Source organism: Paroedura picta, chromosome 5 (assembly GCF_049243985.1).
Source record: "Paroedura picta isolate Pp20150507F chromosome 5, Ppicta_v3.0, whole genome shotgun sequence".
Lineage (NCBI taxonomy): Eukaryota > Metazoa > Chordata > Lepidosauria > Squamata > Gekkonidae > Paroedura > Paroedura picta.
Genome location: NC_135373.1, coordinates 72,187,619 through 72,214,136, shown reverse-complemented (window position 1 = coordinate 72,214,136; position 26,518 = coordinate 72,187,619). Strand labels below are relative to the sequence as shown.

The 26,518-nt window shown below is 43.7% G+C and overlaps 1 protein-coding gene across 7 annotated transcripts in view; it reads left to right on the top strand.

The window, feature by feature from the left end:
• The window catches only part of FOXP2 (forkhead box P2), a 551,538-nt gene that overhangs the window by 85,707 nt on the left and 439,313 nt on the right, over positions 1–26,518 (top strand). For 6 of the 7 annotated variants that reach the window (XM_077338465.1, XM_077338474.1, XM_077338461.1 and 3 more), the window contains exon 2: positions 10,724–10,836. The exons of the other annotated variant lie outside the window; for it this stretch is intronic. The gene's annotated coding sequence lies outside the window, so the exon portion shown is untranslated. The remainder of the gene's footprint in view (positions 1–10,723; positions 10,837–26,518) is intronic. 7 annotated transcript variants of the gene reach the window in all.

Genomic DNA, 26,518 nt, shown 5'->3' with positions numbered 1-26,518 from the left:
ACCCGCCGCCTCGCTGGGCCTTGGGTGTACTGGGCAGCCATGGCGGGAGTGGGGGGGCTTTCAAAGCCCGTTCTGACGAACAGGCTTTGAACCTAGTTAAGTCATAATTTTGTACCTTTCATAAGGACAAGGTGGCACTCAGGACTGATCCATCGTTTTGCCCCAAGGTGAATTCTACCCTCCATAATTCTCAGGAAATCAACCTACTATCCTTTTGTTCTAATCCTAGGCACCCCAAGGATAAACTGTAGCACACTGTAAATGTCAGAAAAACCTTGAAGATTCATAATTAGAATGGAGAGAATCAGTAAAATAAATAGTCTGTTCATAGCAGTTTCTCTCCCTGACATGAGATCAAAGATGTCCAAGGCATCTATCAGCAGATGCATGAAAGCATGAATCACAGAAGCCTACAAGGCACAGAAACAAAAGGTACCCCTAGGCATCATATCCCATTAAATGCGGAGCACTAGGATAAATGCTACATTGCAGGACATTCCACAGTAGAAAAGGTGTGCAAGTTGGCAACATGGGCCTTGATCTTAACATTCATTAACCTTTACAAAATCAATTTACATAGTTCATTGGATGCTGCCTTTGGCAGAAGGGTATTACAATATGTCATGGAGTTCAATGATGATGATTCTCCTGGGACTCACAAAAATGTTCTGGGAGGTCCCAGCAATATGCTCTCTGCTTCAGAGGGAGAATGACCAATGATTACTTACCAAGAAGTATTCTTCTCTTTTGAGGTCAAGAGGAAATCTTTCCCCTCTGATTCATTGTCATCTGTGGGACGCCTACTGTATCATACAGTGCTGTATCATACTATACTGTGCTATTTTTTCAAAATTCTTCCCTTTTCCTTATATTTCAGACTCTTAGCAACTGTTCATCTTTTACATATTGGTTGTTGCATGTTTGTTCTCTACTACTTTATTACAGCACTAGGGGCAAAGCCCGTTGTTTGCAAGAATACAACGGGCGCTAGAGCTTGGCAGTGGGAAGAGGAAGGGGAGGAGTTGTCCAGTCTGTAAGGGCATGGGGTTGTCATGTGTGTTGTGTGGGAGGTTATGGTGGCAAATGAGGCCATGGGTGTAGAGATATGGGTGTCAAGAACCTGTGGTGTGGAATGTTCGTTGATTGTGGGAGAGGACTGACCTTTGGGAATTGTGGCATAGTGGTTACAGATGAGCTTTCCAGAGCCATGTCATCAGATATGTGAAGTGAAAATCAGACTGGAGACTCTTCTTAGAGGAAGATTACATGGCAACCAATTCCCCCCAGTTCTGCGTCATTTCCCTTCTTGTGTGAATGAGGCCACATTAACCGAAATGCCCCTCTGCCCTAATACACATAGGGTAGTCACAGTACACAGGTGTCCACCCTGTTCCTTCTGTCTCCCATATTTTCACTGTTGGTAAAATGTTATGTGCCCACATGCTTCTTTCATGGTTGCTCCTTGGAAGAACGGATTTTTGCACCCTATTGCTTACTACCCAAAGGAGTCTCAAAGCGGTTTACAAACACCTTTTCCATTTGTCTCTCCACAATAGTCAACCTGTGAGGTATGTAGGGTTGTGAGAGATCTGAGAGAACTGGGAATGGGCCACAGTGACCCAGCAGGCCTCAGGTGTCTCGAAGCATTTTCCAATCGTCTTCCCCTTCTCTCCCCATAGCAGACTCCCCATGAGGGAGGTGGGGTAGCGAGCCTCACAGGGAAGCTGGCAACCCTAAGAGGAAGACTGTCTGTGCACAGCAGACTTGACCTTAGTAAGGTTTTTAATACTGTTTTTTTTATTTGCCAGGCCAAGGTTATTTGCCAGTTACTATTTCAGTTACGATGTGTCTCCAAACATTAACTTGTTCTCTATTTAGTTTCAGGCTGTAAATATTTATTTAGATCTTCCTGTACTTTCCAGACTCACAGGACTGATGCTGGTCTTCCTGTGTGCGCCCCAGAATACAAACAGTTGCTGATAAGGGCTGGCCATAACCCATAGGCCAGGAGGGACACTCTTGCACCACTCCCTACCAACTGCAGGCAAAAATGTCTCCTTTGAAGGCTGGACTCTGAGGCATTGTACGATTTTGAAGTCCCACCTCCAAACCTCCAGGAATATTTCCAACCCAGGGGTAGCCAACCTACAGGTGTGGCCTGGAGAGCTCCTGGAATTACAGCTCACCTGCAGAGTATAAAGATCAGCTCCCCAGGCAGAAAGGGCTACTTTGGACAGGGTTGTGGTAGAGAAGAAACATTTAAGGCTTCCCACACAGGTTGTTGTTGAATTGAAAGACTTGAGGCCTCCTGCACAGGGTTGTTGTGCAGATGAAACAGGAGACAAAAGAGCCAGCTTCCTCTGCAGAATAATGCTGTGCAGTGGCCTCAAATCTGCAGAGAGTTGCAAAGAAGAAAGACACATGGCTTGGCTGTGTCTAACCCCCAGCCAGAGCAGTATTTTAAGTGAGAAGGGGCTTTTCTGTGGCCTCCCTGTCAGGCAACTGTTTGGCAGAAGGGGAAAGTCCCCCCCCCTCAAAAGGAAGGCCCTCAGTCTCCCCTGCGTTGCTCTTGGAAATGCCTCCTTCCCTCAGTCAGGGCCTGTCAGAGGCTCCTTCGCAGCAGGCCTGAAGAGGGGGAGGGGGAGGGAGCACTCTGCAGCCTCCTGCCAGCTCTGTCAGGGTTCTGAGACAAAGTTACAGTTGGACATGACAGTTAGGACAGCCTTGGGGCGAAAAGGGCTGGCGCAGCCTATGTTCTCACCTCCCCCCCCCCCCGGCAGCCCTACTGACCTCCTCTCCCTGCGGTGGTCAGGAGCAGACTGGCAGCCAAACTGGGCTGGGTGAATGGAATTTTGGTCTGTCCTGGTGAGGGGCCAATAGGAAGGCACTTTGCACGCCTCCCCATTGGCTGCTTGGCCCTGGATGGACACTCAGAGGGCCCAATCAGGAGCCGCTTTGCGGCTCCTGATTGGGCCCTCTGAGTTTTTATCCTGGACAGGGCCCGCCCTAACTCCTCCCCAGGTGGCCTTATTCTTTTATTTAATAGGACCCTGTCCTATTTAAAGATTAGATCAGGAAACAACTTTTAGAGTTTCTAAACTGAAGGGAGAGTGATTCCTACCAAGGAGACAAGAAGAGGAAGAAAAGTTATTCCTGCCTTCCTGAGTGAATGGTGGGAATTATCCACCAAGAGATCCATCTCACCTCCGAGGAGAAGGACCCTTCTTGGTAATTAACCAATGGTCATTTGGTACTTGGAAAGCAGCTGCTAGTTTTCAATACTGACATTGATGAAAAAATGTCCTGATTCACCTTCATGTGTGTGTTTAGTACAGAACAATCAAATTTGTGCATGTGCATGCATAGCCAGATACAGTTTTACTCCCACCTCATTCTTGCAGCAATACTGCTCTACTCAGCTGGCAGTAGTTTAAATAGATCAATCAATGAAATCATATCATTGTTGTTGTTATGTGCGAAGTCGTGTCCGACCCATCGCGACCCCATGGACAATGATCCTCCAGGCCTTCCTGTCCTCTACCATTCCCCGGAGTCCATTTAAGTTTGCACCTACTGCTTCAGTGACTCCATCCAGCCACCTCATTCTCTGTCGTCCCCTTCTTCTTTTGCCCTCGATCGCTCCCAGCATTAGGCTCTTCTCCAGGGAGTCCTTCCTTCTCATGAGGTGGCCAAAGTATTTGAGTTTCATCTTCAGGATCTGGCCTTCTAAAGAGCAGTCAGGGTTGATCTCCTCTAGGACTGACCGGTTTGTTCGCCTTGCAGTCCAAGGGACTCGCAAGAGTCTTCTCCAGCACCAGAGTTCAAAAGCCTCAATTCTTTGACGCTCGGCCTTCCTTATGGTCCAACTCTCGCAGCCATACATTGCAACTGGGAATACCATAGCCTTGACTAAACGCACTTTTGTTGGCAGGGTGATGTCTCTGCTTTTTAGGATGCTGTCTAGATTTGCCATAGCTTTCCTCCCCAGGAGCAAGCGTCTTTTAATTTCTTTGCTGCAGTCCCCATCTGCAGTGATCTTGGAGCCCAGGAAAATAAAATCTGTCACTATCTCCATTTCTTCCCCATCTATTTGCCAGGAATTGAGAGGGCCGAATGCCATGATCTTTGTTTTCTTGATGTTGAGTTTCAAGCCAACTTTTGCACTCTCCTCCTTCACCCGCATCAACAGGCTCTTCAGTTCCTCTTCACTTTCTGCCATTAGAGTGGTATCATCTGCATATCTGAGGTTGTTGATATTTCTCCCTGCAATCTTGATCCCAATTTGTGACTCCTCTAATCCCGCATTTCTGATGATGTGCTCTGCATACAAGTTAAATAGGCAAGGCGACAGTATACAGCCTTGCCGAACTCCTTTCTCAATTTTGAACCAGTCAGTGATTCCATGTTCAGTTCTCACTGTTGCTTCTTGACCTACATATAAATTTCTTAAGAGACAAATAAGATGCTCTGGTATTCCCATCTCTTTAAGAACTTGCCACAATTTGTTGTGCTCCACATAATCAAAGGCTTTAGCATAGTCAATGAAGCAGAAGTAGACGTTCTTCTGGTACTCCCTAGCTTTCTCCATGATCCAGCGTATGTTGGCAATTTGATCTCTAGTTCCTCTGCCTCTTCGAAATCCTGCCTGTACTTCTGGAAGTTCTCGTTCCACATATTGCTGGAGCCTAGCTTGTAGGATTTTGAGCATAACTTTGCTAGCATGAGAAATTAGTGCAATGGTGCGGTAGTTTGAACATTCTTTGGCATTGCCCTTCTTTGGGATTGGAATGTAAACTGACCTTTTCCAATCCTGTTGCCATTTTTGAGTTTTCCAAATTTGCTGGCATATTGAGTGTAGCACTTTTACTGCATCGTCCTTTAAGATTTTGAATAGTTCAACTGGAATGCTGTCACCACCACTAGCTTTATTGTTGCTCAGACTTCCTAAGGCCCATTTGACTTCACTTTCCAGGATGTCTGGCTCCAGGTCAGTAACTACCCCACTGTGGTCATCAGGGATGTTAAGCTCGCTCTTGTATAGTTGTTCTGTATAATTTTGCCACCTTTGTTTAATCTCTTCTGCTTCTGTGAGGTCCCTACCATTTTGGTCCCTTATCATACCCAACTTTGCATGAAACGTTCTCTTCATATCTCCAATTTTCTTGAAAAGATCTCTGGTCCTCCCCATTCTATTGTTTTCTTCTATTTGTTTGCACTGTTCATTTAAGAAGGCATTCTTATCTCTTCTAGCTTTTCTCTGGAATTCTGCATTCAATTGGGTGTATCTTTCTCTTTCTCCCTTGCCTTTCACTTCCCTTCTCTCCTTAGCTATTTGTAAAGCTTCCTCAGACAGCCATTTTGATTTCTTGCATTTCTTTTTCTTTGGGATGGTTTTAGTTGCTACCTCTTGTACAATGTTGCGAACCTCCGTCCATAGTTCTTCAGGCACTCTGTCTATCAGATCTAATTCCTTAAATCTATTTGTCACCTCTACTGTGTATTCGTCGGGGATATGATTTAGTTCATACCTGAGTGGCCTAGTGCTTTTCCCTACTTTCTTCAATTTAAGCCTAAATTTTGCAACAAGAAGCTCATGATCTGAACCACAATCAGCTCCTGGTCTTGTTTTTATTGACTGGATAGAACTTTTCCATCTTTGGCTGCAGAGCACATAGTCAATCTGATTTCTGTGTTGACCGTCTGGTGATGTCCATGTGTAGAGTCGTCTCTTGGGTTGTTGGAAAAGAGTGTTTGCTATGACCATTGTATTCTCTTGACAAAATTCTACCAGCCTGTGCCCTGCTTCATTTTGTACTCCAAGGTACTATCTTTTGGCTTCCTACTTTAGCATTCCAATCCCCCATGATGATAAGCACATCATTTTTTGGCGTTGCTTCTAGAAGGTGTTGTAGGGCTTCATAGAACTGATCAACTTCATCCTCTTCAGCAGCAGTGGTTGGGGCATAGACCTGGATCACTGTGATGTTGAATGGTTTGCCTTGGATTCGAACTGAGATCATTCTGTCATTTTGGGGATTGTATCCCAAGACTGCTTTTCCTACTCTCTTATTGATTATGAAGGCTACTCCATTTCTTCTGCGAGATTCTTGTCCACAGTAGTATACCTGATGGTCATCTGAATTAAATTCACCCATTCCTGTCCATTTTAGTTCCCTGATTCCTAAAATGTCGATGTTCAGTCTTGTCATTTCTTGTTTGACGACGTCCAGCTTACCTTGATTCATGGATCTGACGTTCCAGGTTCCTATGGAATAAAAATCTTTACAGCATCGGACTGTCTTTTCGCCACCAGTTACTTCCACAACTGAGCGTCCTTTCGGCTTTGGCCCAGTCGCTTCATTCATTCTGGCGCTACTCGTACTAGCCGTCTGCTCATCCCCAGTAGCACATTGGACACCTTCCGACCTGAGGGGCTCATCTTCCGGCGTCATATCGTTATGCCTATTGGAACTGTCCATAGAGTTTTCATGGCAAAGATACTGGAGTGGTTTGCCATTTCCTTCTCCAGTGGATCACCTTTTGTCAGAGCTCTCAGCTATGACCTGTCCGTCTTGGGTGGCCCTGCACGGTATAGCTCATAGCTTCACTGAACTACTCAAGCCCCCTTGCCACAACAAGGCAGCGATCCTTATCATATCATAGTCATAAATAAATGTTGTGTTTTAAAATTCTAACTTAAGTGGTTAGAAAGTTCTAAATAAACCCTAGTGGTGATAATGGCTAATTGTCACTTTGAATCAATAGGATCTTTGTGCATGGATAGTTTTGTGAAAAAAACCTTCTGTAAATCAGTTTAGCAGGTGTTCACAGCTGTTTGGTATGAAGCAAGCAGGTTGGATGATCAGCAGAGACTTCTTCAAATACAGTAAGGTTAATTGTCAGAAAATTCATAGTAAAATTTGTAACTTCACTCAGTGAGGTGCCAGTAAGTATACAGTTTCCACCCATGTAAATTGTTTTTCAAATCCATGAACAGACTAGAACCATGCACAAGTGTACCTCTAGTATGCGAAGTGAGTAAGCTGTGTTCCTGATCACAGTGCCCAATATTAGGGAACTTGTATATTAATGCACTTATTAATGGAATTTTACTTTGTCTCAGTGGACTAGCTTTGCAAATTGCTGTAAAGGTATGCATTATATTATGCTGTCTGATGTGAAAGTACAGGATTTCATGAGAGTTGGGACTCTTCGGTCCTGGCCCTTACCTGGTGGAATGAGCTCCTGGATGAGCTGCGGGCCCTGTCAGGACTCTCTGAGTTCTGCAGGGCCTGCAAAATGGAGCTCTTCCCCATGTGTTGGGTAGAGGCCGGGTGGCCTCCCCTCCATCCCTTCCCCTGGAAAGTGAAGCCCCCCACTCTTCCCCAGGAAAAGGAAGGGATGGCACAGCCTGGGCAAGCCTCAGCTGCCATTGTAGCGGCCTACTGAGGCTTGGGCAGGCCACACCTGGCACCCAGCCACCCACCCACTGCCCTCTTCCGCCTTCAGCCCCCCCACGAGTCCCCTTTTGAACCGCGTCCGCTTCTCCCACCACAAACACCTACTTACCCTCCCCTTTCTACCCCACGATCTTACGCAGCCACCCCCCCAACTGGCTCCTCACCACTCCCCCCAACCACCCCGCGGACCCTTCATCCATCACCCTCCTTCCTCCCCCTTTCCCATCCCATTCCATCTACCTCTTTGCGTGCCTTCCTTCCTTCCTTCCTTCCTTCCTTCCTTCCTTCCTTCCTTCCTTCCTTCCTTCCTTCCTTCCTTCCTTCCTTCCTTCCTTCCTTCCTTCCTTCCTTCCTTCCTTCCTTCCTTCCTCACTTTCTCTATTTCTCTATCTCTTCCCCCAACTCCCCCTCCCAATTCGCCATCCTTTGGCGACTCCCCCCCGGACCCTTCACATACACCCCTGTCCCATCCCATTCCACCTCCTTCCTTCCTTCCTTCCTTCCTTCCTTCCTTCCTTCCTTCCTTCCTTCCTTCCTTCCTTCCTTCCTTCCTTCCTTCCTTCCTTCCTTCCTTCCATCCTTCCTTTAATTCTCTATCTACTTCCTGCCTCTCTCTCTCTCTCCTTCTCACTTGCTCTCTTTGGCTCTTCCTGTCTTTCTGCCTTTCTGCCTTCCTTTCTTTCTGCCTTCTACCCATCCCTTCACCCACCCCTTGCCCTCCTTTCTCACTCCTATCCCTCCTTCCCTCTTCTACCTTACTTTACTACATTCTTCCTACCCATCCACTAGTGCCCACTGTATTTTATCTATAGCGGGCTTACTTTCTAATTTTTATATAATTCACCTGATATAGTTTAGTTCTTCCTGCCCTTCCTCCATAGAGGACTATAGCAAGCAATTCTCCATTTTATCCTTACAATAATGTTGAAAGGTAAGTGAAGTTGATAGAATGTTTTTCTTAAGGTCACCCAGCAAGCTTGGTGGTAAAATGGGTTTTTAACTTGGGTTTCCCACATTGTAGTCTAACACTTTACCACCCGAACTACATTTGCACACAAAGAATAGTTAAATATAAATGGAATGTATCATGTATGGAATTTAAAATTTTTAACTTATAAATTAAATCAAATATTTCTTTAAAGTTCAGTTTTCTTATTCATATTGTATATATACATTCTGTATGGTGAATGATTTGTTTCCTTATATGTGTTTCCCCCCATGCATTAGTTACACAGAATAGTATGTGTGACCCGTTATAGCCCTTTGATACATCTGGTAGGCATGGATAGAATTAATTAATGTGGGTTTTTCTCTAAATGGCATACTATTCTATGACAGCAAAAGATATTTGTTCCTGCTGTCAATCAGTCATTCTTTGTGAGCTCAATAGACTTCCCTTAAGGAATATACATTGATCTGTACATATCCTAAAATACAAGAAAAGCCTTGCTGGCATTGTGGAGATGAAAGCGAAAAGATATGTGTTTAAACACCACATGGAAATTTTAGAATACCTGGTGTGTGTTCTTAAAGGTTTGCTGAGCAGGAAAACTCAGAACACAAATGTTGACCAGCATCTACATGAAAGTTAACTTTAGGATGAAAATAAATTAGGTCAGAACTGAAAGTTGAAAGGGAACAGACCCAAGCTTTTTGACCTGTGGCCTAGCTACTTGCAGACAGTTGACCGTGAATGTAACTCATGGATGAAGACTTTAGAAGTCACCTTTTCTTCTTTTTGTTTCCATAACAGCTGTAACCTTGTCTACATTTTTGGGTGGGATGTGATGTAGCATTTCCATGTGAATCAAGTGTACTTTGGCATACTTGTCTTTTTAAGTTTGTGATTGTTATAGGACAGGTAAAATATTACTCTGCATTTTTGAGGGGCTCTTATGACTCATTACTAGCAGCAGGAAGGATCTGTCATGCTTGGAAGGCAGATGTCTCACTATTTACAAGCTTGTATTGCAACTTCCAAAGACGTTGTAATTTAAAGGGCCAAAGGAGATATAGCAGTGGGGGGAGGTTTAATAATATGGGGGCAGCATCCAAGAAAGCCTTGGCTGTGAGGTTCCCATGGCCTTGGGCCTTGTCAATACATCTATTATTATTTATAAGAGTGGAGGTTGAGAATAGATATAATAGAAAATGCTATAGGATTAAAAAAAATCTTATTATATTATTTTACTTTCTAAATCTAGGCATTTCCAAATGCTGTAGTTTGTGATTTCCTTGATTGCCAAATTTTTACTGGATGTTTGAGATTAAAATCCTGGAATGCAGCAAATAAATATTCTAGAAAGAGTCATGCTACTTTCATAGAATCATGGAATAATGGAAGGGACCTCATGGGTCATCTATTCCAATCCTCTGCACATGCAGGACACTCACAGCCCTATCACTCATCCACTGTAACCTGCCACCCCCTTAAGCTTTCACAGAATCAGCCTCTCTGTCAGATGGCTATCCATTCTGTGTTTAAAAATTTCCAAAGATGGAGAACCCACCCCCTCCCGCCTGTTCCACTGAGAAACTGCTCTTACTGTCAGGAACTTTTTCCAGAGGTTTAGATGCAATTTCTTTTGAATTAATTTCATCCCATTGGTTCTGGCCCGTCCCTCCGGGGCAACAACTCTGCTCCATCCTCTATATGGCAGCCTTTTAAATACTTGAAGATGGTTATCGAATCCCCTCTCAGTCATCACCTCTCCAGGCCAAGCAGGCCAAGCTCCCCCAACCTTTCCTCATACGTCTTCAAACCCCTCACCATTTTTGCTGCCCTCCTCTGGGCATGCTCCGGTTTGTCTACATCCCTCTTCAATTGGGATAGAAGAACTATTCTTATACTGTTAAATTTCTATTTTTTCCTTTTGGTAGAAACAATTACAGTATTTGCTGGCGTATAAGACTACTTTTCCCCCCCTGAAAAACATGCCTCCAAACATGCCCGTCTTATACGCCGGGTGCACTTCAGTTGGGATAGACATAGCTGCCTATAGTGGCCCATAGTACTGTATTTTAAGTGGAAATGTTGGGGGGTCGTCTTATACGCCCAGTCGTCTTATACGCTGGCAAATACGGTAGTCTGCCTTGATTTTCATGTGTTTGACAAAATGTGTGTCTTAATGTGTGCTCTTAATATTGTGTTTAAATGTACACTTTTCTGAAATAAATGGAAAAAGGTAAACCACAGTAGCAATTCAATATTATAAAAACTTCCCAGAAATCTGACCTAAATATCTCTGTCCTTGATTATACAGATATTGTCTCTGAAGCAATCTCATTCTGAGCTTCTTGAGAGTCAAGTTATTCTAAGAGCCATTAAAAGCAAGGACTCCTTGAAAAATAGGAGAAAAGAAGATCCATAAGAAATGTAAGTATTTCACAGCAGATTTTACCTGTTACTAAATATTGTCCATCATTTTTATGCTTAAAAAACATATGGTAGCAACCCACCTTGAGCAATGGTTACAGTTTCTTGTGAATATAAAGGACAGGTAAAGAAACTAACCCTGCTCTTGGTTGGTAAACTTTTAGAATGGTCTTCAAAAAAGTGATTCCATAGTCTACTCTTATAGTCTGGGGAAGATTAAGGAACATTGTGCGATGTGTTTATGCTTCATTCATTTTCTGATTAACTCGTTATCTTACATAGATATATGTGACTTTAGACTCAATAATAAAGGTTTAAGAAAGTTTTAAAAAACAAGATTATGGAAATTCAGGTTAAGGAGACATTGAAAGGAAATGTGCTTTCTTTTAGATGGTGGTTGTATTAGATTAGAACTGTACAAAGTTGTGAGGAGGGAAAACTACTTAAGCTTTTTGTGAATTTCAAATTCTATTTTTAATCTCAGTAAAACACCATAAAAATGTTTAGTTATACTTTTACCTGCTCTAGATGACGACATGAACTGGAATCTGCTGCACAGGGTTCTACCACTTTTATATGGCCCCTACCCGGTGGAATGAGCTCTCGGGTGACCTGCGGGCCCTGCAGGATTTGTCAACGTTCTGCAGGGCCTGTAAAACGGAGCTCTTCCACTGGGTCTATGGTTGAGGTTGGGGTCGGTGGAATAGATCTACTGCCCCCCCCTCAAGAGGACAAGGAGCCTATACAAGCCCACAGTGGACATTACCCTCGCTCCTTTCCTCAATGCCTTATTTGTAGGTTGGGAGAGAGAGGGGGGAGGGAGTAGGTTGTGTGTCCACTATGTTATGAGTTTTTAGTTTTTAATGAGGAGTTTTAATGGGATTTTTGTTACCCGCCACGAGCCTGCGGGGAGTGGTAGGATATAAATCAGAATAATAAATAAATAAATTTCCTCATATATGGTCGGCCAACTCCCTGAACTCTAATAGTTAACAATAATATTAATCTTTTTTATTTCAACAAATGGAATAACTTGAAGTTACAGTTAGGGTAGCACACAAACCTGTCTCTCACTAAGTCATGTCAATGGGCAGTGTTAAAAATATATATGAAATCTATGAGGGTAAATATCCTAATTTTCTATAAGAAAAATTGCACATATACCCAATACTTGGAAGAGTTGTGAAATGCTGCACCATACAATGTGTATTTAAATTTTGCTATCTGAGTGTCAGAGAAAAATTAAAAGTTGAAGGCAGAAAACAAATTTTGCAGTAAAGAAAAGAAAGTTTATTACTTAGACAGAAACACTTAAATAGTTACAATATATAGGACTATCAGCATGGGGGAAAATAATGGAGAAGATATTAAAGGGAGCGATCTGCAAACATCTGGAGGACAATTTGGTGATCCAAGGAAGTCAGCATAGATTTGTCTCCAGCAGGTCATGTCAGACCAACCTGGTTTCCTTTTTTGACCAAGTAACAGGTTTGCTGGATCGTGGAAATTTGGTTGATGTTGTTTACTTGGATTTTAGTAAAGCTTTTGATAAGGTTCCCCATGATGTTCTGATGGATAAACTGAAGGACGAAAATGATCTGGGGCCAAGGGACCAAGCCCTATGAAGATAGGTTGAGGGACTTGGGAATGTTCAGCCTGGAGAAAAGGAGGTTGAGAGGGGACGATAGCCCTCTTTAAGTATTTGAAAGGTTGTCACTTGGAGGAGGGCAAGATGCTGTTTCTGTTGGCTGCAGAGGAAAGGATCCGCAGTAATGGGTTTAAATTACAAGTACAATGATACAGGCTAGATATCAGGAAAAAGATTTTCACAGTCAGAGTAGTTCAGCAGTAGAATAGGCTGCCTAAGGAGTTGGTGAGCTCCCCCACACTGGCAGTCTTCAAGCAAAGGATGGATACACCCTGCTCTTGGATACTTTAGGATGCTTTGGGCTGATCCTGCGTTGAGCAAGGGGTTGGACTAGATGGCCTGTGTGGCCCCTTCCAACTCTATGATTCTGTGATTCTGTGATATTAAGCTACTTTTTATAGCAGTGAATACACTCAAAACATTGATGTATTACCATTAAATACACTATAACGTATTAATTCCTGCCTAAATTATTTAGATTAATGTAGCCTTTATAGTAATTATAATAATCTGCTGCTCTAGATTCTCTGAAAATGTTTTTTTACTATGCATTTTGATTAAAACCTTCTCACTTCTTACATTCTCAAAGAAAGAAAATCATAGGAGATTTTTCAGCATTCTCCAAAATTTTCAGTGTTCTCCGTGGAACAACTATCAGCATTCCTGAATGAAGCTTCAGTCCTGCTGAAGCCCAGTCTGGTTTCTGGCCTGGCCATGGCATGGAAATAGTGCTGGTCGCCCTGATGGATTACCTCCACTTTCAGCTGGACCAAGGCAGGTCGGTGCTGCTCATCTTGTTAGACTTCATGGCAGCATTTGACACAGTCACACATGATTTGCTAGCTTGCTGCTTCGCCAATGGCAGGATCTTTGGGACAGCCCTTCATTGGCTGATCTCTTTCTTCAGGATCCTGGACAGAGGGAAACAGTCAGAGAGAACCAATCTCATCACTATCAACTCCAATGTGGGATGTCACATGGAGCAGTTCTCTCCCCAATCCTGTCAATATCTTTATGCGCCCTCTAGCCCAGGTGGTATTGGAGGCTCAGGCTTGGATGTCACCAATACTCCAATGACACCCAGGTCTTCCTCCTGATGGATGGCTACCCTGATTCTCCCCCAGACTCATTAGCCAGTTGTATGGAAACAGTGACAGATTGGCTCAAGCAGAGCTGCCTGAAACTCAATTGTTCAAAGTGTATCTTGGTATTGTGTATTCTGACTCTGATATCTAAGACAGATGTTTGGCTAACTGAAATTATATCAGTTGGAAATGCCAGCAACTGAAACTAGGACCTTCTACACATAAAGTAGCAATGCATCCTGCCATGTGCTTTGCTTCCCAGCACAGAATAATCTAGCACTTTTGCCAAAATCTAGTTTTCTGGTGAATCTAATAATCATCATACTTAATTCCTAAAACCATGGTGTTGTTTGGGTAGATAAAAGGAAAAGGACTGAGGAGCACATTAGACCCATTATGCACGGGAGTTTTAGCGCACATTCGGGGTGGAATGGCGGCGACTAAAATCACCGATAACGCACGGAGCCGGCTGCAACCGGCCGCAGCTTCGGTGCATGCCGCCGAAAAAGCCGCGTCAGTGAAACGCGGAAGAAAGCGCAGCTTCCGGGTGACCGGGGCGCAACCAGAAGCGGCGCCCGGATCGCCGCGTGCATAATCGGTTACTCTGGGTTTTGCCGCCGTCGCGCCCCGCCCCGTACATAACCGGTATGCGTCGCGTCTTCCCCCTCCGCGTTTTCCATGTGACCCGAAATCGCTGTTTCGGCGGCCGTGCATAATGGGCCTTAGAGGGCCCACAGTAGAGTTTCCTTGGTGGCCTTTTGTCTAGTCTTCCATTCAATCTTATCCCCTGTCTAAGGGCCTGGTCTTGACCGGGTCCATAGCCCAGGAGAGTCCTTTCCCCCAACACCTTGCCAAGTGCCAAAGTACTTGAAACCTGTCCTCTCCCCACAGCAGCTTTGACACTTAAAAGGCTTGTCACACTGAGATTGGAATTGGACACTCACCACATTTTAAAATCACTACAAAATGACCACAAGAATGCTATCATGTTTAGCTCGGCCCTTCTTCCTACTGAAACTAAACCTAAATGAACATAATAAGACTAAAGATATACATTTCTTCCCTGCTTAGCTCAATCTTTTCTCTCTGCTCCCTTTGTTTTCTTCCTGATATCAAAATTTAGGATGTAAAGGTTCTTAGGAAAGGGACCTGTATTGTGCATATACATTGATAACATTAGTAAATAGAAAAGGATAAGCAGGAAGAGGGGAAGTAGCTATACATATACAAGGTGCAGTGATTGCAGTGGGTAATATTTTATTGAATCTTTTGAGATTGTATTTGTACCTGTTCATCTGAAAGGGGTAGGAGGAAAAATTCCAGTGGAACAGTTACTTTTTCTATGGAAATCTGTTGCCTTGGGCTAAATGAATGACTTTAATATAGGATTTCTGCTGAAGGTTTTGCACATCACAGGTTCAAAGGAAAATTGAAAACAAGTGAAGGTAAAGAGCACAATGTACATTTTATAGCCCTCTGGATCACAGCAAATCTGTACTAGAAAGGGGAAAAAAAGTTCAACACTTTTGCCATTGTTTATTATTGGCAAAATTTCATGCATTTTGCACAAAATTTTTTAATAATATATTCTTGGAAATAAGCCCAGAACTGTGGTTGAAGATGTTGAAAGGGAAAATACTTCATTGTGCCTTGTTGATTATCATTGCTGTTAAAACCTTAACACAGCATACTGATTATACTAGCTTTTTCGGGCATACTATATAATTAATACCCTATCCCATGTATTGGGAGAGCACACCAGGTGTGATAATTTGTATAAGCACAATAAGCAACATGCATCTTTTCCAGATTCTGCATGGTTACTAGAAAACTGGATTTTGATGGTGCACAAAAAATTCCCAGAGATGGAGAACCTACCACCTCCCACCAATTCCCAGAGATGGAGAACCCACCACTTCCCACCAATTCCCAGAGATGGAGAACCCACCACCTCCCACCAATTCCCAGAGATGGAGAACCCACCACCAGTTAGAGTGGTTTTTCAGTTCCACTGAAAAAACACTCTAACTGCCAGAAACATCTTCCAAATGTTTAGACCAGGGGTAGTCAAACTTCGGCCCTCCAGATGTCCATGGACTACAGTTCCCATGAGCCCCTGTCGGCGAACCTCTGGTTTAAACAGAAATTTGTTTGAATAAATTTCTTCCAATTGGTTCTGTTCCATCCCTCTGGGGAAAGAGAGAACAACTATTCTCCATCCTCTATATGGCAGCATTTTAAATATTTGAATATGGTTATCAGATCCTCTCTTAAGTTATCTTATCTCCAGGCTAAACATACCAAGCTGCTGCTGCTACTGCTTCATCTCCTTCTTCTTCTCCTTCTTCTCCTTCTCCTCCTCCTCCTCCTCCTCTTCCATCTCCCACTCTCGCAAAGCCGGCTCGTGGCGGATTACAATATAAAACAATACAATCCCCTAAAAAACCCTATTTTTCCTTAAAATTAGCATTTAGAAAACTACCAACAACCGGTGGCAACCAACCTACCCGCCTCGCTGGGAAGTCAGGGGAGAGGATGACCACCACCAATGACATATGGTGGGGTACCCCTCCTTTGGGAAGGCCCATATATCTTCACTTTGCCCTGGCCTAAACCGTAAGCCTGATGGAAGAGCTCCATGTTCAGGGCCCTGCAGAAAGCCAGAAGCTCCTGCAGGGCCCGTAGCTCCTCTGGGAGCTCATTCCACCAGGCAGGGGCCAGGACCGAAATGGCCCTGGCCCTGGTCAAGGCCAGGCGCACCTACCTGGGGCCAGGAATGACCAATAAATTGGAACCCGCAGAGCCCGCAAGGCCCTGTGGGGAGCATAGGGTGACAGGTATGTGGGTCCCAGACCACATAAGGCCTTGAAGGTTAATATCAAAACTTTGAACCTGATCTGGGCTGCAACTGACAACCAATGCAGCTGCCTCAGCACAGGCTGGATATGAGCCCTCCAAGATGTTTCTGTGAGGACTCTAGCAGCTGTATTCTGCACCAATTGCAATTTCCGTATCAGAGACAAGGGCAGGCCAGTGTAGAGCAAGTTACAGAAGTCAGTCCTGGAAGTGACTGTCGCATGGCTCACTATAGTCAGATGCTGGAGGCCAAGATGGAAAAATGCCTGGCGGGCTACCTTCTTGACCTTTGCTTCCCTGCCAGGGTGGGCAAACACGCTTCCTCGTCTGTCCTCTTCCTACCCAGCCATAGGACCTCTGTCTTGGGGTTCAGTTTCAGGTGATTCTGCTCGAGCCACCCAGCAACGGCTTCCAAACAACTGGCGAATCGATCTGGGGGCAGCCATCCATGAGGAGATAGAGCTGGCATACTGATGGCAGCCCAGCCGAAACTCTGGACCAGCTGAGCCAGAGGGCGTGTGAAGATGTTAAAAAAAGTGGGAGAGAGCACCGCACCCTGAGGAACTCCACAAGGGAGCTGATAGGGATGCGATAATTCTTCTCCTACAGCTACCCTCTGGAGCTGATTATGGAGGAAGAAGCGTAACCAGCTAAGGGCTGAGCCCCGTATCCCTGTCACTGCAAGGTGGTGGGCCAATAACTCGTGGTCAACCATGTCAAACGTGGCTGACAGGTCAAGCATAACGAGAATGGCTGAACCGCCCCCATCAAGCTGGCGCCGGAGATCATCCACCAGCACTGAAGTTTCCTCCAAAAATGCTAGGAGCTGGTTCCCCGCCGCCCTTTCAACCACCTTACCCAGCAACGCAAGGTGCGAAACCGGGCGGTAGTTGGCTGGGTCCCGCAGGTCCAAAGATGTTTTTTTTTAAGGAGAGGATGGACCACCATCCTTTAGCTGCTCAGGGAACCTCCCGGTTGACAGGGAGAGATTGATAATGTCCCTGAGCTGGCCTTCTATCCACTGGCCTCCCCCTTTGAGGAGCCAGGATGGACAGGGATCCAGGGGGCAAGTGGTAGCCCTCACCAACTCCAGCCATTTGTCCACTTTGTTTGAAGTGGTTAAAGAAAGCCGCCTGAAGCCATCAAAAATAATATCATGTGTCATCAAGAATATCATGTGGAGCCTTATCAAAAGCTTTGCTAAAATACAGATAAACTGTGTCTACGGCATTCCCCTAATCCAGCAAGGTATTCACTTTCTCGAAAAAAGAGATAAGGTTGATCTGACATGACTTGTACTTGCGAAATCCGTGCTGAATCTTAGAAATCACAGCTCTTTGTTCCAGCTGCTCAAGGACCGACTGATGATTTTTTCCAAAATTTTGCAAGCTACAGATGTCAAGCTGACAGGTCGGTAGTTATCTGGATCCTCCTTTTTTCCTTTCTTGAAGATGGGGACAACATTTGCCCACCTCCAATCTATGTGGGCCTGTCCTTGACCCTGACTCTGAAATTACAGCTGGTGCAGAGTGCGGCTGCTAGAGTCCGCACTAGAACGTCTTGGAGGGCTCATATCCAGCCTATGCTGAGGCAGCTGCATTGGTTGCCGGTTGTGGCCTGGATTAGGTTCAATGTGCTGCTGTTGACCTTTAAGGCCCTTCTTGTCTGGGATCCACATATCTGAGTGACCATCTTTTGCCCTATATCACATGCAGGGCTTTGCACTCAGCAGGTACCAACTTACTGGTCCCTGCCCAGGGATGCTTGCCTGGCCTCAACCAGGGCCAGGGCCTTTTCGGTCCTAGCCCCTATCTGGTGGAATGAGCTTCCAGCGGAGCTGCAGGCCCTCGGAGAGCTTTCTTCTTTCCTTAGGGCCTGTTAAATGGAACTCTTCCACCAGGTTAATGATCAGGGCCAGTGCTAGAGCTGATTGTATGGGTCTCTTTTGACATCTTGGCACCTGGACATCTTGGCACAGTTTGGTCTCCTTCCATGCCACCCTCGTAAGGTCCTTCCCGTTTAAGGAAATATATGGTTTTGCCATTTGTCGGGTTTTGTTGTAATTGTAGATAATTGGGGTTTTAATGGGTATTTTATTGGGCTTTGTTGTCTGAATTGTTTGTTTGTTATGACCCACCACGAGCTGTTTCCGTGAACAGTGGCTATAAATGCAATAAATAAATAAATAAAAATAATGGACAGAGGTTCAGAGGTTACATCTGCAAGTACTTTTAGTACCCTTGGATACAATTCATCTTTGTTTCATTTAAAGAAACTAGGTGTTTATGGATTGTCCCCACAGTGATCCTAGGCCACCATTCCCATCCTTCCTGTTGTGATATATTTTTGCCACCTTGAGCTTGATTTCCCTCACAAGAGAAGACTGAGGAGAAATAGAATGGGTGATATTGAATGTGTGGTCCTTACAGACACAAGTATAGTACACCTCTAGACTTCTCTGAAGTATCTTCAAGAAGTTGGTGGAAAGCCAAGACTGGTCCTTCGCTTTGGTGAAGTGGGCATCAGGAATGGTGGGTGACGTATTGCCATGGATGCCATGAATCTAAACCTTCCCCAAATGTCTAGCAATTCTTATGAGAACAAAGTATGTTGGGTAAATGGTCAATACCATTATCAGGGGTTAGGTTAGTGGTGGCTCATTGTTTGACAGTTGTGGAGTCATTGGACTTTTGTTCTATATGCAGGAAGGTGTTAGGTTCAATTCCTGGCATTTCCAGTTGGAAGAATTAGGTCATGTGAACAACCTCTGCCTAAGAATTTGTAAAGATGTCAAACAGGGTAGGCAGTACTGATTTTGATTATTCAATTCTGGCATTAATGTCATGTATTTTCATCTCTGGTCTTTTTGGGCAGGATTTTGCTTTGACCTTTGTTGATGTTAAAATGATCTCTGGAGTTGTGGCATTATTAGAAAATGTTAGAGTTTTTAACTCCCTTCCTTCCCCTAAAAACTGACTTTTAAATAAACTCTAGTGTTAATGAGTCTTAATGCATGTTGCAGCACATATTTCTGATGAAGACTTGAATGAATGGAACATGCACTTGTTTACTGCACTAGCAATTAATGTATTGTTTCTGTTTTCTTAAGCATATGAAGGGTAGGTATTCCAATTTGCAGGGTGGTGATACTTGAATGGCAGTAAAGGATTTGTTCTACCTTGGCGTCCCCATAATTTTTCAAAAGTCTGGGATAAAGAGGATACATAAACCAAGGCAATGCATTGTATTTCATCTGGTGATTTTATAACACTTTATAAACATTAATGAATTAGGCATGACAAGATGCCTTGTATAGTGTTATTAAGACTGCTTAAATCATTAGCAATGCTGCTGCACAAGAATAATCTCCTTTACAATATGTTAGCTCAGCTGCCTGTGCTGCACTTGATGCAATTGACTTAGTGCAGATTCATTTGCATTAATTTTGTCTACAATGTTATTGACTTACAGAAGCCTAGAACCGAGTCTTCATATTACAGCTGCCACATAGAAGATGCTGTATATCTGTCAACATATCACCTATTTTTAAATGGCAAATTTAGTGTGGAATGATACACTATACAAATTGGACACTTTGCATCAATCTGAAAAGAGGAATTTGTGGTTACATGTTGGAAAGCACTGGATCTTCATGGTTGAGATGCTTCACAAGTGATAAATCCTTAGTCATTGAAAATAACCACTTTAGGAAATAGTTTACAGATGAGCTCTGGTATATCATGATTGAACTTTAAACTTGGACTATCACATAGGTAGTGGCTCTTGTTGAATTGGCATTTTATTGTCTGCTAGGCATTACTTTCACTGCACATAGTGCATGTATTGAATATTCTGTATGTGTAATTTCCTCACAAATGCAACAACAATGCAAAATATATGCAGAGTAGTAAACTATAAAGTCTTGCCTGTCTTTATATAATGGACTACTTTCAGAAGTTTATTTGCATTTGGTTACTTATAGGTATAAGAAGTGGGGAGCTCATGGGAAATCCTATATTCCTCCCATTGTTGAGTTTGCTGCAACTCCAAGCCCTATCGCCTACCACTGACCCTGACTGTTGGCATCCACCTCTGAGGTGACCAGGCCTGTATGGCTGGCTGTTGATGTCCTCCTCTGTGATGCCTGGGTCTGTAGCAGCTGCTGGTGCTCTCCTACATCGTGCCAGGACCCACTGTGAGTGACAGTACTGTCTTCTGCTGTGCCTGGGCCCACAGCAGCTGCTGAATTCAAAGTGGCTGCTGGTATCCACTACAGCTGCTGAGATCGAGCTTATTTTAGGCATGGCTGCACTGCCATCATCAGATTGTGTTTGCACGGGGAACTGGAAAGTCATATGTCAGTGGATATCATTTTTCTATATACATAAACCAGTTGTCAATAAAATATGATATAAAGAAGAAGAAGAGTTGGTTATTAGATGCTGCTTTTTTCTACCCGAAGGAGTCTCAAAGCGGCTTACATTCACCTTACCTCCTCTCCCCACAGCAGACACCCTGCGAGGGTAGGTGGGTCTGAGAGAGCCCTGATATTACTGCTCAGTCAGAACAGCTTTATCAGTGCTGTGGTGAGGCCAAGGTCACCCAGCTGGTTGCATTTGGAGGAGTAAGGATTCAAATCTGGCTCCCCATATTAGAAGTCCGCACTCCTAAGCACTACACCAAGCTGGCTCTGGGTATATAAGGGTACAAAAGACAACAGCATCACTAATCCTGTAGTTAAAATGTATAATTGCAGAAGCCATCTGCTCTGTGGGGGCTGTTTGTGTATTTTATTAACAATAATAATTTAACAATTTACACCCATCTATTACAAAGCAGTATAGGCCTTAAATATTCCTGGACATCAGCTTAATGTGATAACTGTACAAATGGTGTTTGTTCAAAAAACTTTAGTTTCAAAATGTCAGCCAGTCAGTTTATTTGCATGTAGCCATAGGCCATTACAAAATGTGAACACCAGTTATGATACTGTTTTTAGGAAATTCAGAAATTATGAAGAACTTTGTATTCATGCTGAGTGAAATCTTGGGTAAACTGTTGGCAACTATTTTTCCTGTGTGCATCAGCTAATGTCAGCTATTCTTGAATGGGCTATTTTGTCTACATTTTGTACTGCTAGTGGAAACATAGGTATGCTAATAGATAGTATGTGCCTCCTACTCTTAGCATTTAACCGTTTTATTATACCAGAAAAGATCTTTATTTAGCTCTGAGGCTTGCAGAGATGTTGCTTTAGTTGGTTATTGTTCACTTTGTAATCTTCAGTGGTCTAAAGAAGATCAGAACCTAATTGTGTATTAAATGTAGTGAAATAAGTATGAAAGTTCTTAAAACTGGAAGAGCTTTCTTTAACAGGAAATATAAGTTAGGTTCGCCACCTTGTGTGCACTTCATTGGGAGGAAGTTACGCTCACTTCAGTTGGACTGGCTTCTTTCTAAAAGTAGAGATGATTACCGTATTTGCCGGCGTATAAGACTACTGGGCCTATAAGACGACCCCCAACATTTCCACTCAAAATACAGTACTATGGGCCACTATGGGCAGCTATGTCTATCCCAACTGAAGTGCACCCGAAATATAAGACGACCCCCCACTTGGTGGCGTGTTTTCCAGGGGGGAAAAGTAGCCTTATACGCCAGCAAATACTGTATATTTGAAGTGGGAAAAGACATCTGATTTTCCAGTTTTTATAGAAGAGTAGTGTTTGATATGCTAGGGGGAAATGACTGCAGTTGGATACTAAGGATGCTGTAGAAACTTAACACAGTATGCATTTTGATCTCAAGGTCAACATCAGCAGTGGGTTTTGGTAAGAGAAGATGCAGAAATTTTTTTGAGAGCATCCCTTGTCTGGGATGTCGGTCTGTAAGACTCTCCTTATATCTTAGTAGGTTCAGCTCTATCAAATCCTGTCAAAATAACAGATTTTAAATTGCAGACCAGACAAAGAAATTGACCATACAAAGAAATATAAAGGATTTGGGTCCTTTTGCTACTTTAGTGATTTTTAAGTAACACACTTTATGTTGGACAAAGTATTCCAGGAAATCTGAAGGCTGATGACATTGTAAATATTTAAGATGGTTAAGATGGTTAGAGAGCCAGCTTGGTGTAGTAGTCAGGAGCACAGACTTCTAATCTGGTAAGCCAGGTTTGATTCTGTGCTCCCCCATGTGCAACCAGCTAGGTGACCTTGGGCTCGCCACGGCACTGATAAAGCTGTTCTGACCGAGCAGTAATATCTCTCAGCCCCACCTACCTCACAGGGTGTCTGTGGTGGGGAGAGAAAAGGGAAGGTGACTGTAAGCCGCTTTCTTCTTCTAAAAGGCTGTTCCTGAATTAATGTTTGTGGAAAAATTAAGTGCTTTAGCCTTAAGATTTTTTGTTTGTTATTTTCCTTCACAAATAACTGCTAATACAACAATTGTACTGCTGTACTGTATTTGGTTGGCACAGCTATTCACAAGCATGAAGCAATATGCTAAATCATACCTTTTCCAATGTTTACATTGCAGTGTTGCATTTACTACAACTGGGCATCTGTGCTTCTCATGCAAGGCTGTGCTGTCTTTGGCAGTAATGCAGATGGATTGCTTGAGGAGATGTATGTGGGAAGAAGGCAGTGAAGGCTAGTGACAGTGACAAGTGGCTGTCTTGCTTTTGGGTATTTCATGTCTTCATTGGTTATAGTAGAGTCATTTAGAAGTAAGCAGTTTTAAAATTCCAGTACCATGTACCTTCTGAAAAATTCTGTACATCTGAACTGAAGACCATTTAGACATGAATCAGATTCTACTGTATCCACAACTTTAAAAAAAGCTCATATAAATAAAATACTACGCTAATGACTTTTTTATTCTGGTTTCAAGATATATTTTCGAAATTAAGCATTCTGTCTTAGAAAATTAAACACTAGTAAAAAATTCACTTTTGTAATAAGGTACTGCCATATGACTTACATAATGGCAGATATATGCCAGAAAGTGGTTACAAGAATTGTTTCAAAGGATGTCAGTATTACATAATTTCAAAAGATGTCATAAGAATGGTAGGAGAATCTCTAGGTGAAACTCTTGTAATACATTTTTTATTATAAAAAGTGTTAAAACAGTGCATTGTTCTTACCTAAAGACAGTTTATCACCTTTACACTTGTTTGTGAAAATTTAAAATAATAGAAAAATAATTTGGGGACAGATTAGCTTCAGTGAAGGAAAGTGGTTTCTCTCCTGTCATTGGGATAGTTTCCAGAGGAGCTGAAGGAGGCAGTGGTTTGTCCTCTGCTGGAGAAACCCTCACTGGATCCACAGGACCCAATCAACTACTGCCCCATCTCACATCTTGGATTTCTGAGGAAGGTAGTGGAGGAAACTTCAGTGCTTGACCCATTCCAGCCTGCCTGGTCACAGGGTGGAAATGGCCCTGGTTGCCCTTATGGATGATCTCCAGCACCAGCTAGATAGAGACGGATTGGCACTCCTTGTCAATCTCTCAGCAGCATTCTGTGTCGATGACCATGAGTTGTTAGCCCATTGCCTTGCCAGGGCCAGAATGGTGGGGACAGACTTGCAGTGGCTGATCCCCTTTCTCCAGAACTGAACATAGAGGGTCATTATGGAAGAGGAGTTCAATTGCACAGTCACCAATTTTGGTATAGAGTTCCGCAAGGGGCAGTCCTCTCTCCCATGTTATTCAACATCTACATGTGCCCTCTGGCCCAGTTGGTCTGGAGCTTTGGATGGGCTGTCATCAATATGCCAGTGACACCCAGTTCTGTGTCCTAATGGATGGATGGCCTGACTCTCCCCTGGGTACATTTGCCAACTGTTTGGAAGCAGTGATGATCTGGCTCAAGCATAGCTATCTGAAATTCAGCCCTTCCAAGATGGAGGTCCTGTGGCTGGGGAGGAAGGGTCCAGATCAGGAAGTGTGTCTGTGTAGCCTGGATGGGATACAGTTGGAAATTGCGCCCTTAGCCAAGAATTTAGGAGTGTCCCTTGATGCCCGCATTTCCACGGAGGTCACGAAGGTAGCCAAGCTGCGGTTTTGCCACCAGTGTCAAGTGAGGCTACCAGGTCAGGCCCTACCTGACCCTGGAGCACCTAGCCACAGTGATCCATGCGATGGTCACCTCTAGGCTAAACTTCTGTAACTCACTGGCCTGCCCTTATCCTTGCCTGCCCTTATCCTTGACCTGGAAGTTGCAGCAGTTACAAAATGCTGCTGCAAGGGTTCGCACTAGAACATCATGGAGAGCCCATATTCAGCCTGTGCTGTGGCAACTACATTGGTTGCCACTTGAGTTCTGGAACAAAATTTTGGTTTTAACCTTTAAGGTCATTCACGGTATGGGTCCAGCATACTTGAGGTACTGGCTGTCTCCCTATGCCCCTAGCAGAGCACTGCACTGTGCAAATTTAAACAGGCTAGTGGTCCTTGGCCCAGGAGAGGTCCACCTAGCCTCAACCAGGACCAGGGTCTTTTTGTCCTTGCCACGGCCAGGTGGAATGAGTTCCCAGAAGAGCTGAGAGCCCTGACGGAACTCTCACAGTTCCACAGGGCCTGTAAGATGGAGCTCTTCTGCCAGGCAGTTGGTTGAAGCCAGGTGGTGGAACATGAATTGGCTCCCGCTCTTTCTCGAATCTTCCCACCTTATGGTGGGAGGTAGTGTTTCCAGCTATTACATTGCAGGTGGGCTGCGTGGCGTTAGTTTGTTCCGGTTTTAAATAGTTTTTTGTTTGGTGTGAATCGCCTCAAGCTGGTTGGCTGGGAGGGGCAGTATATAAGTCTAATTAAAAAAATGGAATAAAACATCAAGTAGACAAGACAGAAGTTTATCTTGTCCTAATATTAAAAAAATGGGGAAGGCACTGGCAAACCACCCCATATTGAGTCTGCCATGAAAACGCTAGAGGGCGTCACCCCAAGGGTCAGACATGACCTGGTGCTTGCACAGGGGATACCTTTACCTTTATCTTTAATATAAAAAATGGACATAAAGTCGCATAGACAAATGTAACGTATTGTAGTCAATACTTATACAAATAGCATCCCAAGATACTTCTATGGTTAGTTCATCATTCGTTTTGCTGTGTTCTATTGCAGGTATATATTTCTAGGATAGGAAGCTAGAATGCTTTATGTGCTAGCACTGTGGAATAGACTGCCTTTATAGGCAGTGTTAAAGATTTAGAGGTATATGGGCTAGTACTGGGAACTTTCAAAGCTAGGGAAAGCATCCAAGAATGTTTAAATGTTAATAAGTCTGCATAACAAGTCATAGGAAGAACAGCATCTGTCCTCTGAGAGTCTTATTAATGCATTAATTGCTGAGGATCATTCTCCTGGCACTGAAGAGCAACAATATATTTAATTCTCATTGTGGGTGCATCTGTGGATACTTAAATATGGAGACTGGAGCTACATACAGACAGACTTTCTACAAAACTAAAAAAGCCCCAGGTTTTCAGATAACTCTGAAATGCCCCCAAATATGTAGTATTTCTTAAAAGCCCAAATAACAAAAGAAGTACCTGCAGTTTTAAGAAACAAATGCCCTAAGTGGCAGTTGCTAGGTAATCACAGTAGTATTTCCAGAATTCAAGCCTTGATTTCTGTCAATAAAAGGAAGGGGGAGGAACCAGGGTTCTTTCCAAAGCTGTCTTGGCTTTGAGAGAAGACTTTAACGCCAGGCCAGCCACTATCTTGGTACTACTCGCCTGTGTGACACATGCAGACCCTGCTGCTTATTACTGGACAACAGCAACAGTCTCAGTAAAGTGGTTCTACTGGTAGAGTTTCAGCCTGTGATCTGGGAGACCCAAGTGTGCTGGAACTTTCCTGGGTTACCTTGGGTCAGTCACACATTCTCAACCTTTCTTATTTCACAGGGATGTAGTGAGGATAAAATTGAGACAAAGCGAAATCTGTAGGCTGTTTTTTTCACATTGTGCAGAAAGATGGGGGTATAAGTGAAGTAAGTAAATTATAAATATAACTAAAGATGAGGGCAGCTAAAAGGTTGGTGAGTGGATGGGCAGGAGGAGGTTGTCATGATGAAGAAAAGAGGAAA